At 44.6% G+C, this 14998-nt stretch overlaps 1 long non-coding RNA gene and 1 pseudogene across 1 annotated transcript; one reads left to right on the top strand and one right to left on the bottom strand.

Annotated features, from left to right (window-relative positions):
* Nucleotides 1-1597: 1597 nt before the first annotated feature.
* LOC127339510 (bark storage protein B-like) lies at nucleotides 1598-2228 on the bottom strand (annotated as a pseudogene).
* A 9984-nt stretch (nucleotides 2229-12212) lies between these two features.
* On the top strand, nucleotides 12213-13849 carry LOC127342012 (uncharacterized). Its single transcript, XR_007876112.2, has 4 exons — nucleotides 12213-12602; nucleotides 12691-12970; nucleotides 13060-13126; nucleotides 13615-13849. It is a non-coding gene; the product is annotated as an uncharacterized lncRNA (long non-coding RNA).
* The last annotated feature ends 1149 nt before the right edge of the window (nucleotides 13850-14998 follow it).

Raw genomic sequence — 14998 nt, 5'->3', positions numbered from 1 at the left:
GTGCCATCAATGTAGAGCTCCGTTTAAAAATCTATTCCTACCCGTGTATTGCCCCTTGTATCAGCGCCATGGCCCACTTGTCATTCGATATACCGAAGCCCCACTCGTGCGTGTTTTGGTCAGGGATACAGCGATGCTTACGGTCAAAACAAGATGGGATGGTCTGACGTGTCTTTGCGGGCTGTACGTGGCCCCACTAGTCAGAAGATAACGGTCAACCGTCGGGCAACCGGCCGTTACAACACCTGTGATTGTTGCAGACAAGGTCTTGGGGAAAACTGAGGAAAAAGTAAGGAGCTGGGGAAAACTGAGCACAACTAAGGAACCGGGGGCACGAAAATAGAAATCCCTTTTATAAATGGTTATTATTTATTTTAGAAATTTACTAATTATTGAATGTTCTTTAAATTTTGGATAAATAAAATACAGAATTAAGACTTATTAAATAATTGAATTTTTATTTCTAATAAAAATTTCATGTTATATTTTGGTGATAGCGATTATTTTTCTGAAAAATTTGATATATTATTTTTATTTTTCTAATTTGAAAAGAATTTTTTATGAATTCGTAAAGTTTGTCACATTTTCTCGAGTTTGAATTTAACAATAAATCTTTGAGATAGACTGTAATCCAACTACGTCTATGACTAATAATCCACCTTCCGGTTATCATTCGAACCCGTTCTAGTATTAAGTTGCAAGCAACAGATTATCGCATTAAGCAATGTGTGTAAAGTAAACAATAGAATTATTCTTAGACAAAACATTGTTGTTTTCTCCCTAGTAGCAACAACATATCTACAATCTTAGAAGTTATTGTCACTCTTCCAGATTACTAGAGGCATGAACCCACTATCGAGTATAAATACCCCCTCTTGGAGTTACAAGTATGTATTTGGGCAAAACATCTACTACCAACGGAGAGCATGCAAGATCTCAAATAACATATAACAAATATATAATCGATCTCAACCATAGTATTCAATATTCATTGGATCCCAACAAACACAACATGTAACACTACATAAAGATGATCTTTATCATGATAGGTAACTCACAAGATCTAAACATGAAGCATAATTTGGAGAAGGCAACCATCTAGCTACTGCTATGGACCCGTAGTCCAGAGATGAACTACTCACGCATCACTTCGGCAGGATGACGGGAAGAGCTTCAGAACCCTCCCGAGCTAAGGTCGGCGATGGCAGCCGCGGCAGAACTTTTTATGGATGGAGGCTCGGGTGTTTAGATTTTTCCCGAGATCGTGAATAAATAGGCGGAAGGGTGAGGCCGGTGGGTGCCTGGGGGGCCCACACCACCCCATGGCGTGGCCCAGGTCCTGGCCGCGCCAAGGGAAGGTGTGGCCGCTTCGTGGCGCCCCTTCGTCTCTCCTATGGACTCCATCTTCGCTACAGTAAAATAGAAACTTCAGCTTTTGTTTCGTCCAGTTCCGAGAATATTTTCTGTACAACTTTTCCGAAATACAAAACAACAGAAAATAGGGAACTAACACTGTGGCATAAAATGTATAAAAGTACAACAAAGTGTAAACAAAACATATAAAAATTAGTGTAAAACAAGTATCGAGCATCAAAAATTATAGATACGTTTGCAACGTATCAACCGACAGCGAGTGGATGGTGAGGAACGGGACTCCTTGCAGGTACGCCACAAGCGCGACGGCGGCGCTCTCCATCTCGATGGGCGTGCACTAGAACCTTGTGCGCACGAACTGGCGGTACCGGGCGTTGTCCAGGAACACGTTACCGCTGCACCCCCTGCTGACCCGGACCACCCGCGGTGCGCGAGGCAGGCACATCGTCGCCCGTTCACGCACACCGGCAGCTCCATCCCTCCAGCTTCGCCGCCAGCGCGTAGTAGCGCTTGCTGGCGCGGACCCAGAACGCGTGCTGCTGCTCCTCGGGAACGCCCGACGCCGGGAAGATATCCTCCGACTGGTACCAGATGCTATTGAGCTCGTTCTTCGACAAGGTCGGGTTGTCCTGGCCAACGGTGTAGTCGGATAAGTTAAGGAAGGCGTACTCCCACGTGTAGTCGCCAACGGACTCCAGCGGAAACTCGTTCTCATTCTTGTCACTGTACCGCTGCCAGTTCTAGAGAGAGAGGTGGGTCCAAAGATTAGGGATGGTGACGTTGCCGATCTGGAGGTCCTCGTTCGCGTTGCTGATGATGCCCCAATGGACAATGCCTTTCTTCCCGGAAAACATGCATGCACCACGCCGGCACAAGCAACAACTTTACATGCAAATATTCATGGCACCACACAAGCTTTATGTATAAAGATCGTCTTGCCATCCCGCACACACACACTGCCTGCGCGGGACAAGCGATTCACCTGCAACAAGCATCCATACACACCGACGACCACACAAGACATGCATATGCATGTCCCCTCCAACTACTCAGCTAGTAGATTCGATACCGAGACGAGACCACGATCGATGAGAATGTGGTGTTGGACAAAAAGAGATGTGGGAGAGGAGAGAGTATGGAGAGGTTTCCCCTCACCAACAATTATGTATCAACCAAAGTAAGTGCAATAAGTACCAAAAAGGTAAAAAGTATGGCCAAAATGGGATGGAAGAGAAGGGGAAGACAAGCTGGATGGAGGAGGAAGAAGAATGAAATGGGTAGTGTTGTAGGTGAGGGGTTGGCACTATGTAGATCTGGGTCGCAATTTCTGTGGCACACTAGGGAAAATGTGCCGCTAAATATCCAATTTCTCTGGCGCACCAGCCTCAATGCACCACTAAATATCTTGTTTTTGTGGCGCACCAAGCAATGCGCGCCATAGAAAGGTGTAATTCTGTGGCGCACGTCGATCCATGCGCCACGTAAATAGTGAAACCAATGATTGGGCCTGATCGTGGGTGGGGCCCACCATATTTTTGTGGCGCATGTGAAAGGGGTGCGCCACGTAAAAATTTCTCAGTAGCGCATGGGAAACAGGTGCGCCACAGAAAGGCCTCCCACCTATAGCTAGTTTCCTACTAGTGTACTTCCGCGAAGACTAGATATGTATTATGCTTGAAGAATTTTATCATTTACACAATCAAGACGTCCTCGACAAATCTATCATCAGTTTCTATTTGTTGAAAGTGATTAATTTCTGTAATTAAGTCTCTAGCTCAGCTTGTTCATTGCTTGTAATTATCCTCACTATATTCTTTTGTACACTATTATGCAGAATGAAGATTCTCAAATGCAGAAGATGGAGAATCTATGACATTGGGTTCATTGATCCATATACCGTTAATTTTGTTACGGTACGAGACCACGTCAAGGACACTTAGGCTAACTTGCTAAGATGTTTAACTAAACAAAATTCCAGAACGAAAATACTATTTTCTTACAATTTCAAGTGAGTGTTACTTTTTGTACACATTCTATTTTGCCTACTCGATGTTAAGTGTAAATGATGAGTTATGCATGCTTGTGATACGCGTACAAAGACGCGTCCGTTGGGAACCCCAAGAGGAAGGTGTGATGCGTACAACGACAAGTTTTCCTCTCGTAAGAAACCAAGGTTTATCGAACCAAGAGGGAGCCAAGAAGCACGTTGAAGGTTGATGGCGGCGGAGTGCAGAGTGTGCAACACCAGGGATTCCGGGGCCAACGTGGAACCCGCACAACACAACCAAAGTACTTTGTCCCAACGTAATGCTGAGGTTGTCAATCTCACCGGCTTGCTGTAACAAAGGATTAGATGTATAGTGTGGATGATGATTGTTTGCGTAAAACAAGAGAACGAGTATTGCAAAGAGATTGTATTCGATTAAAAGAATGGACCGGGTCCACAATCACTAGAGGTGTCTCTCCCATAAGAATAAGCATGTTGGGTGAATAAATTACAGTTGGGCAATTGACAAATAAAGAAGGCATGACCATGCACATACATGTTATGATGAGTATTGTGAGATTTAATTGGGCATTATGACAAAGTACATAGACCGCTATCCAGCATGCATCTATGCCTAAAAAGTCCACCTTCAAAGTTATCATCCGAACCCCCTCCAGTATTAAGTTGCAAACAACAGACAATTGCATTAAGTATGGTGCGTAATGTAATCAACACATATATCCTTAGACATAGCATCGATGTTTTATCCCTAGTGGCAACAGCACATCCACAGCCTTAGAGGTTTCTGTCACTCCCCCAGATTTAATGGAGACATGAACCCACTATCGAGCATAAATACTCCCTCTTGGAGTTACAAGCAAAAACTTGGCCAGAGCCTCTACTAGTAACGGAGAGCATGCAAGATCATAAACAACATATAGATAATAGATTGATAATCAACATAACATAGCATTCACTATTCATCGGATCCCAACAAACACAACATGTAGTATTACAGATAGATGATCTTGATCATGTTAGGCAGCTCACAAGATCCAACAATGAAGCGCAATTAGGAGAAGACAACCATCTAACTACTGCTATGGACCCATAGTCCAGGGGTTAACTACTCACTCATCACTCCGGAGGCGACCATGGCGGTGAAGAGTCCTCCGGGAGATGATTCCCCTCTCCGGCAGGGTGCCGGAGGCGATCCCCTGAATCCCCCGAGATGGGATTGGCGGCGGCGTCTCTGGAAGGTTTTTCGTATCGTGGCTCTCGATACTGGAGTTATTATCGACGAAGGCTTAAGTAGGCGGAGGAGGTAGGCCGGGGCGCCACGAGGGCCCCACACACCAGGCCGGCGCGGCCAGGGCTTGGGCCGCGCCGCCCTGTTGTGTGGGCACCTCGTCGCCCCACTTCGTTTCCTCTCCGACTTCGAAGCTTCGTGGAAAAATAAGATCCCGGGCGTTGATTTCGTCCAATTCCGAGAATATTTCCTTACTAGGATTTCCGAAATGAAAAACAGCAGAAAACAGCAACTGGCTCTTCGGCATCTTGTTAATAGGTTAGTGCCGGAAAATGCATAAATATGACATAAAGTATGTATAAAACATGTAGGTATCATCAATTAAGTGGCATGGAACATAAGAAATTATCGATACGTTGGAGACGTATCAGGATCCGCAAGCTTAGTTCCTACTCGTCCCGAGTAGGTAAACGGTAACAAAGATAATTTCTGAAGTGACATGCCATCATAATCTTGATCAATACTATTGTAAGCACATGTAATGAATGCAGCGATTCGAAACAATGTAAATGTAATGAGTAAACAATTGAATCATATAGCAAAGACTTTTCATGAATAGTACTTTCAAGACAAGCATCGATAAGTCTTGCATAAGAGTTAACTCATAAAGCAATAAATTCAAAGTAAAGGTATTGAAGTTCAACTTATAACATGTATATCTCATGGATATTGTCAATGTAAAGTAATATAACAAGTGCAATATGCAAGTATGTAGGAATCAATGCGCAGTTCACACAAGTGTTTGCTTCTTGAGGTGGAGAGAAATAGGTGAACTGACTCAACATAAAAGTAGAAGAAAGGCCCTTCGCAGAGGGAAGCATTGATTGCTATATTTGTGCTAGAGCTTTGGTTTTGAAAACAAGAAACAATTTTGTCAATGGTAGTAATAAAGCATATGTGTTATGTAAATTATATCCTACAAGTTGCAAGCCTCATGCATAGTATACTAATAGTGCCCGCACCTTGTCCTAATTAGCTCGGATTACCTGGATTATCATCGCAATACATATGTTTTAACCAAGTGTCACAAAGGGGTACCTCTATGCCGCCTGTACAAAGGTCTAAGGAGAAAGCTCACATTGGATTTCTCGCTTTTGATTATTCTCAACTTAGACATCCATACCGGGACAACATAGACAACAGATAATGGACTCCTCTTTAATGCATAAGCATTTAGCAACAATTAATATTCTCGTATGAGATTGAGGATATTTGTCCAAAACTGAAACTTCCACCATGAATCATGGCTTTAGTTAGCGGCCCAATATTCTTCTCTAACAAAGATGCATGCTCTAACCATTCAACTCATAGTAAATCGCCCTTACTTCGCATAAGACGGACATGCATAGCAACTCACATGATATTCAACAAAGTGTTGATGGCGTCCCCAGGAACATGGTTATCGCACAACAAGCAACTTAATAAGAGATAAAGTGCATAAGTACATATTCAATACCACAATAGTTTTTAGGCTATTTGTTCCATGAGCTATATATTGCAAAGATGAAGAATGGAAATTTTAAAGGTAGCACTCAAGCAATTTACTTTGGAATGGCGGAGAAATACCATGTAGTAGGTAGGTATGGTGGACACAAATGGCATAGTGGTTGGCTCAAGGATTTTGGATGCATGAGAAGTATTCCCTCTCGATACAAGGTTTAGGCTAGCAAGGTTATTTGAAACAAACACAAGTATGAACCGGTGCAGCAAAACTCACATAAAAGACATATTGTAAGCATTATAAGACTCTACACCGTCTTCCTTGTTGTTCGACCCTTACTAGAAATTATCTAGACCTTAGAGAGACCAATTATGCAAACCAAATTTTAGCAAGCTCTATGTATTTCTTCACTAAAAGGTGCAAAGTATATGATGCAAGAGCTTAAACATGAGCACAAAAATTTCCAAGTATCACATTATCCAAGACATTTTACCAATTACCACATGTAGCATTTCCCGTTTCCAACCATATAACAATTTAACGAAGCAGATTCAACCTTCGCCCCTGAATATTATGAGTAAAGCCTAAGGACATATTTGTCCATATGCAACAGCGGAGCGTGTCTCTCTCCCACACAATGAATGCGAGGATCCAACTTTATTCAAACAAAACAAAAACAAAAACAAACCGACGCTCCAAGCAAAGTGCATAAGATGTGATGGAATAAAAATATAGTTTCACTAGAGGAACCTGATAATGTTGTCGATGAAGAAGGGGATGCCTTGGGCATCCCCAAGCTTAGACGCTTGAGTCTTCTTGAAATATGCAGGGGTGAACCACTGGGGCATCCCCAAGCTTAGAGCTTTCACTCTCCTTGATCATATTGTATCATCCTCCTCTCTTGATCCTTGAAAACTTCCTCCACACCAAACTCAAAACAACTCATTAGAGGGTTAGTGCATAATCAAAAATTCACATGTTCAGAGGTGACATAATCATTCTTAACACTTCTAGACATTGCACAAAGCTACTGAAAGTTAATGGAATAGAAAAATCCATCAAGCATAGCAAAACAGGCAATGCGAAATAAAAGGCAGAATCTGTCAAAACAGAACAGTTCGTAAAGATGAATTTCTAAGAGGCACCAGACTTGCTCAAATGAAAATGCTCAAATTGAATGAAAGTTGCGTACATATCTGAGGATCACTCACGTAAATTGGCAGAATTGTCTGAGTTACCTACAGAGAATTAGGCCCAGATTCATGACAGCAAAGAAATCTGTTTCTGCGCAGTAATCCAAATCTAGTATGAACCTTACTATCAAAGACTTTACTTGGCACAACAATGCAACAAAACTAAGATAAGGAGAGGTTGCTATAGTAGTAACAACTTACAAGACTCAAATATAAAATAAAAGTGCAGTAGTAAAATCATGGGTTGTCTCCCATAAGCGCTTTTCTTTAACGCCTTTCAGCTAGGCGCAGAAAGTGTATATCAAGTATTATCAAGAGACGAAGCATCAACATCATAATTTGTTCTAATGATAGAATCAAAAGGTAACTTCATTCTCTTTCTAGGAAAGTGTTCCATACCTTTCTTGAGAAGAAATTGATATTTAATATTACCTTCCTTCATATCAATGATAGCACCAACAGTTCGAAGAAAAGGTCTTCCCAATATAATGGGACAAGATGCATTGCATTCAATATCCAAGACAACAAAATCAACGGGGACAAGGTTATTGTTAACGGTAATGCGAACATTATCAACTCTCCCCAAAGGTTTCTTTGTAGAATTATCAGCAAGATCCAAATAACAATTTTTCAATGGTGGCAAGTCAAGCATATTATAGATTTTTCTAGGCATAACGGAAATACTTGCACCAAGATCACATAAAGAATTACAATCAAAGTCATTGACCTTCATCTTAATGATGGGCTCCCAACCATCCTCTAGCTTCCTAGGAATAGAAGCTTCACGATTTAATTTCTCTTCTCTAGCTTTTATGAGAGCATTTGTAATATGTTTTGTGAAAGCCAAATTTATAGCACTAGCATTAGGACTCTTAGCAAGTTTTTGTAAGAACTTTATAACTTCAGAGATGTGGCAATCATCAAAATCCAAACCATTATAATCTAAAGCAATGGGATCATTGTCCCCAATGTTGGAAAAAATTTCATCAGTTTTATCACTGTGCTTCAAATAGCTTTCCTAGCTTCTCGTGCTTTGCATTAGAAGTGGAAACATTGCCAACACCAATTATTTTACCATTGATAGTAGGAGGTGCAGCAACATGTGGAGCATTAGCATTACTAGAGGTGGTAATAGTCCAAACTTTAGCTATATTATCTTCTTTAGCATTTTCTTCTCTTTCCCACCTAGCGCGCAATTCGGCCATCAATCTTATATTCTCATTAATTCTAACTTGGATGGAGTTTGCTGTAGTAACAATTTTATTATTATTATTTTCATTAGGCATAACTTTCGATTTCAAAAGATCAACATCAGCAGCAAGACTATCGACTTTAGAAACAAGTATATCAATTTTCCCAAGCTTTTCTTCAACAAATTTGTTAAAAGCAGTTTGTGTACTAATAAATTCTTTAAGCATAGCTTCAAGTCCAGGGGGTGTGTTCCTATTATTGTTGTAAGAATTCCCATAAGAATTACCATAAGAATTACCATTATTATAAGGATATGGCCTATAGTTGTTACTAGAATTGTTCCGATAAGCATTGTTGTTGAAATTATTATTTTTAATGAAGTTTACATCAACATGTTCTTCTCGAGCAACCAATGAAGCTAACGGAACATTATTAGGATCAACATTAGTCCTACCACTCACAAGCATAGACATAATAGCATCAATCTTATCACTCAAGGAAGAGGTTTCTTCAACAGAATTTACCTTCTTACCTTGTGGAGCTCTTTCCGTGTGCCATTCAGAGTAATTAATCATCATATCATCAAGAAGATTTGTTGCGTCTCCTAGAGTGATGGACATAAAGGTACCTCCAGCAGCTGAATCCAATAAGTTCCGCGAAGAAAAATCAGTCCCGCATAAAAGGTTTGGATGATCATCCAAGTATCCAAGTAGTCAGTCCATGGGTTGGGCAATTTTTAACCAAAGATTTCATTCTTTCCCATGCTTGGGCAACATGCTCATTATACAATTGTTTAATATTCATTATGCTACTTCTAGATGTATTTTAGTTAGAGATACATCCGTATCTAGATGAAATTGAGAAAACTCCAATTTGATCTATGAAGTTGGCACGGATGTGCGTTTTGGTCACGAACTTGCAAATCGTGAATTTTGGGTCACAAAGTTGCCCCCGCACGAGTGTTTTGGTCACTCCGTCACACCGACGGTTAGTTTGGTGGCGTGGTTAAATAGTTTTTTTTTGCAAATTGACCCCTAACATTTTGTTTTTTCTGATTTTTTACTCCTTAGTTTGACTTTTACGAGGCAATTTGCAAAAAAAAAAAAAAATTGCCACATCAGCAAACTAATCGACCAAAACGCTCGCGCGGAGCAACTTTTTGACCCACAATTCACGATTTGCAAGTTCGTGACCAAAACGCATACAGAGCAACTTCAAAGATCAAATTGTAGTTTTTCTCCACCTATTTTTAGACGGAGGGACTATATGACCAACATAGATTGTCCACAGGTCTAGTCAATATACGTAAGCATAGTTCCAACTGGGTAAAGAACACAGTTCTTGCGATCAATTCTTACATCATTATCATATAAAGAGAGAGACTAGAGAATAGAGATAGAGAAATAAAACAAGATCGGCAAACAGTGCTATGATGCATCTTCTGAAAATCTCAAAGCTTCTTCGCCCATGTTGCAGCCCAGCACCTTACTTAGATTCCGTCCGGATTGTACTGGGCGGCGAATCTGCGGAAGGTCTCCTCACTAGCGGCGTTCACTGCAGCCCTTCTCTTGTCGTAGTCATCAGGGAGCGCAACGAAGCCTTTGGCAGCAAACTCCTTGCGGACTTTTTCCTGGTACACGGCGTACCTGTCCTCGATCTTCTCGTGCTCGGCGGCCGCCTCGAGCACGATCCTCTTGCCCTCCTCGTCCAAGTTGTCGAAGTAGCTGCCAATGAAGAAAGACTCCCGCCTGTGGTTCAGAATCGACTGGACCGCTGCCATCGAAAGGTGGTAATTGCACGGAGGAACCGGTGCCGCCTTCGCCGCCGCAGCTTCTTCGCCCGAGACGGTCCGCCGCCGTACGCAGCCGAGCTCCGGAGGATCTCCTCTTCCCGCGGCCCCGCTACCCGCCATCTCTTGATCTGATCCTCGTCGCCTCGCGGAGAATATTCGCCGACCAAGGGGATTCGTGGAGGATCTACCTTTCAATCGATATAGGAGATGGCCGTGTTGTCTCTCGGCTAATAAAGTTGGAGACAAAAACCCTAGCCTAGCTCTATTCCCGATCGGAGTTGGATTGAATAATCTGGTCGCGTGTGTCTTCGAGGGTTTATGTTGGGCCCGGTTTGACGGATATCTACTCCCTTTGATCTTTTAATTAACGGAATTGCATGCTAAGTTTCAGCTGGCTGAGACGTCAGTCACGATGCTCCATCGTTAGATTTTGTTTCTGTTTGAAGATTCGTGTTTGCTTGTTTGTGCTTTGTTTAGACCCACATCAAAACACGCTGATGTAATTTTACTGAGACATAAGTTAAGTCTTAGTCAACTGAGATTTAGACACACCCTTTAGTTAACTCCCCCGACGGACGCGGTCCTACCGGAGACTTCACCGCAGACCTTGCCGGAGCACCGTACTTCGTCGGAGCCCTCGCCGGGAGACTTCAACGAAGACCTCGCAGAGCAACATACCGCACTGTAGCACCGTACTTCGTGAGAGACCCAAAGAGCAAAAACATTATACTAAAGTAGCATAACCACATACCATTTGTAGCACAAAAATATACAATTGTAGCATTGTGAACTACTCCTAGCCGGAAGCGCTTTCACTTCTTTCTTGCAAAGCACCACCACCGATCGTGGTAGCACCGTTTGGTGATCGTATGCAGCACCATTGCCGACCTTTCGTAGCACCGTTGTCGACCTTTCGTAGCACCGCCGCCGACACTTTGCAACACCTCGTTGACTGCTTAAACAAGATAGGCCCTCCTTTACGGCTCATCCACCCACCATTCGCATTGAGCACGATAGTTCACCAGAGACCTCCTTGTAGCAATGCTGCCCGCCAATGGCGGCACCAGCACTTAGTCCTTGCAGCACCGGCAACTACCAATTGTATTACCGCCAGTCGTCGTTGGTAGCACACGCAGGCACCATTTGAAGCACAGCTCGTCGTCGTTGGTAGCACATGTGGCCGCATTGGTAGCATATGCATGCACCATTTACAAGACCGCCGTCGCCGTTGGTAGCACCAAGAAGAACCATTTGTAGCCCCATGGCGCTCGCGAAATGGTGTCATTGTCACAACAGCCATGGATAGACCCCATGAAGTGTCGCTTCTTCCCCGCATCGTGGCATCCCGCAAGAGCACCTCGACGGCTGCCGCTGGGACCGTGATTGTCGTGCTTGGTGGCCGCGTGGACCAGGTCGAGGTGGAGGCGTGGTGGCAGGAGGTACCACCTCCAAGCTCAACTAGGTTCTCTCGAGATTGCATGTAACGGCCCAGGTTAGTACCCCTAATAGATTTGCCTGTTCTTTTCTTTTTATGCATCATCATGGCATATGCATCATATCATCCATGTTTTAATAAATAAAATTATTTTACAAAGCCAAACTATTTTGTTTACTCTCTCTCTCCATCCCTGGATTCAAAATTAAAACTTGCTTGAACTATTAAAATAAAACAGTTTACAAACAGTTTTGAAAAGAAAAGATAAAGAGTTTTCAAGAGAAAAACCCTTTTCCCCCCTCTCCCTCGTGGCCCAATCTTCTCCTCCTCTCTTCTGGCCCGAGGCCACACCCGGCCCACCTTCCTCCACCGCAGCAGCCCACCTCCCTTCTCTTCCTCTGGCCCAACCCAACCCAACAGACCGAAGGGGTACGCACCTTTTTTACCTCGTTGTCGTCTTCTCCAAAGGTGAGCACGCCGATGGCGTGAGCGCCTGGTCCTCCACCACCGCACCTCCCCTTCCCACCTGCTCCCTCTCTCCCCTTTTTATCCCTCCCCACAGCGCCAGAAACCCTAGCCCTCCTCTCCTTCCCCTCTCGCGCCGCCGCCCCCATCTCCCTCTCTTTTCTTCTCTGTAACCACCGAACCCCCCCGCAAGTTCATCGTCGTCGCCCGGACATCTCCGTCACCCCCTCACTGCGCTGCCGCTACCAATCGATGCGCGTCGTCGTCCTCTACATCCCTCTGCAAGGAATCGCCCGGGGGCGCCCTAAATCGTCGCCTCCATCCTCGTTTCTTCCCCAGCACCGGCGGCCTTTTTGCTCGACTCCGGCCGCCACCGTCCTCCTCCGCCCTCCTCGTCACGTCCTACACATCCCTGGTGAGCAGGCGCACCTCCTGGACCGCTCGATCGCTTCCCCCTCCTCTGCTCCTTCTTCTCACCTTGCTATCGGCCGTTTTGTCCGCAGCAACCCGCCGACGGTGAAGCTCCGGCCACCTCCCGTGGGCGGCGCCGCCTCCTCTTCGTCCGCGCCGACAAGGCGCACCCGACGCCCCTTCCTCGCGTCCTGGGACGCATCCAGTTGCCGGCGCGCGCGACGCCTCGCCGCGGTGACCGCCCCTCGCCCGGAACGCGCGCGGCATCACACCGCATCGAACAGCTTCTATGCGTTCCAGCACGTTTCGCCACGCTGGCAGCCACGTGGCCGCGGGCCCCGTCCGTCAGCGGCTCCAGCTAGTCCCTTTCCGGTGAGAAAACCCTCAGATCCGATCTGGATCTAAACGTTTTGCAGATAACCCCCTAACTCTTCTTCAATCTGACCCACCGTCCTTCACAGCATCTTCCTGCGCCGCGTCAGCACTCCCTGGCCCGCGCGTCAGTCGCTCGGGCTAGCCAGTGCCTGGGTGAGAAACGTTTTCCCTTTTTCTCTGTTTTGCAGAAATTCCAGAAAATGTCTATATGTTGCATAAATCATATCTTTCAAACCGTGCATCGAAATGCAAAGTGTTTTATATGAAAATTGATCAGAAAAATGTGCTGGACATGATTATGCCATCCATTCATCTGTTTGCATCTTGCATCATGTCACGCGTTGATAGTTATGCATGTCCACCTTACATATATGTGGAGTATTTCGGAACACCGACGTGGTTTTCCCCGCTCCGCTTAATATTGAAGTAGCGCACCCCTGCCATGATATGCCATGCTAAACAACACTTTACTTTGTCGGTAGAAACTGCAACTCCAACCTAATTTGCTTGTCCGGGGTTCCGACTCCGATTAATATGGACAAGTGCATTGCATCATATCTGCCATGTCATGCATATCATCTTGATCATGCTGGATCTTCTTTATCCGTAGTAGTAAGACTTGTATACGTTGTGTGTTCCAGCATTTGCTTCTTCCCGGATAGGATCACGAAGTGGTGATGTGAGAAACGGCGAATTCTCCGACAAGTTTTTCTGCAGCTTTTCACAGGCGAGCCCACCCCTTCACCTATTTTACTTTTACATGCTCTTTTGATCTATTGCTATCCTTGTGTTGCGATTCTGTTGTGTCACGTGTCCTATCCACCTGTTACCTATATGTCCGAGATACACCTCCTCGCCCTACCTATTGTTTGTTGTTTGCCGCCTTGCGAGTCGTAGGCGTGTTTAGGATCTCGTTGTTTATCTCGATCTGTTATCGGGATATGTTGGGTTGTTGGGAGGTTTTTACATGCTATATCATTTGTTGGAGATAATCACACTTTACTTTATTGTTAACAACTAAAATTGTAAGCAGAGGCATCTGTGAGCCCCTTTGCGAAAGCATCTAACTTTGACTCGCTAATGTCCCCTAGGACCCGAGTTCTTGTTATCTGTTCCGAGATTGAGCGCTCTACCCGTACGTGGGGGAATGGGACCCCCATCACCCACTACCTTTCCTCGAGTCTGTTTATTGGGAGCCACAACCTTGGTTTTATTTGCTCATATGCACGATGCACGTTTACTTCTGTTGCCTTCGGTGTTTATTCCCGTATCTGTACTCATAACGCGGACTCTTTATCCTTGGCCTAGCCGTTAGTGCCCGCCTTGGAAGCCGACGCAAACCTCTCGGGTCCGTATCGGAGTACGCCGAACTTCTCGTCACGGTAGCTTAGTTGGGTGGCTCCCATTAAATTTTCTCTTGCATTGGGAACGGTCTTGATGTGAGACTCCACCCGTAGTAAGTGGGTTCGAGCATGCGTATGGTTACATTTGGGCAACCCCCGCAGTGGTGTACATCTTATCGATAAGCCGTGTCCGCTGCTATGGACGACTTTGATTTGTATGGCTTGATCATAGAACAACTTACACCTTATACTTGTTGTTAATAATCTGATAATAACTTGCGTAGTAATATAGCATTACTACAACCGATACCTAATAAAACTGGTCCACCGTTGAGTGCCTTTTACATTGCCTCTTCGCTATTGTTGAAGGGGATATGTGTAATTGGCTGGGTTATGTTTGTGTAGTATTTATCTGTTACCTTGTGCGCTCTCTTATCTTCTCTGAGTAGAGCAGATGTTGTAGCGTGTCTCTATTGGATAGTAGCTTTGTCGCCGCTAAACTCCACATATAGCCGGTGAAGTTTATACCGCCCACCAAACGAGCATAGTCGGTCTTGTCTCGCTCGTACGTGCCAGTGGTCCTTTCCCTCGCCTTCGTTTCTTTTTGTCTCCTCCCCTTTTGCTCTAACCGATGGCCCGACTTTGACAGTACGAGATGACGACGTTAGCAAGGTTACCCTTC

Source organism: Lolium perenne, chromosome 3 (assembly GCF_019359855.2).
Source record: "Lolium perenne isolate Kyuss_39 chromosome 3, Kyuss_2.0, whole genome shotgun sequence".
NCBI lineage: Eukaryota > Viridiplantae > Streptophyta > Magnoliopsida > Poales > Poaceae > Lolium > Lolium perenne.
The sequence above is the reverse complement of the archived record's forward strand: the minus strand, read 5'-3'. Positions and strand labels throughout refer to the sequence as shown.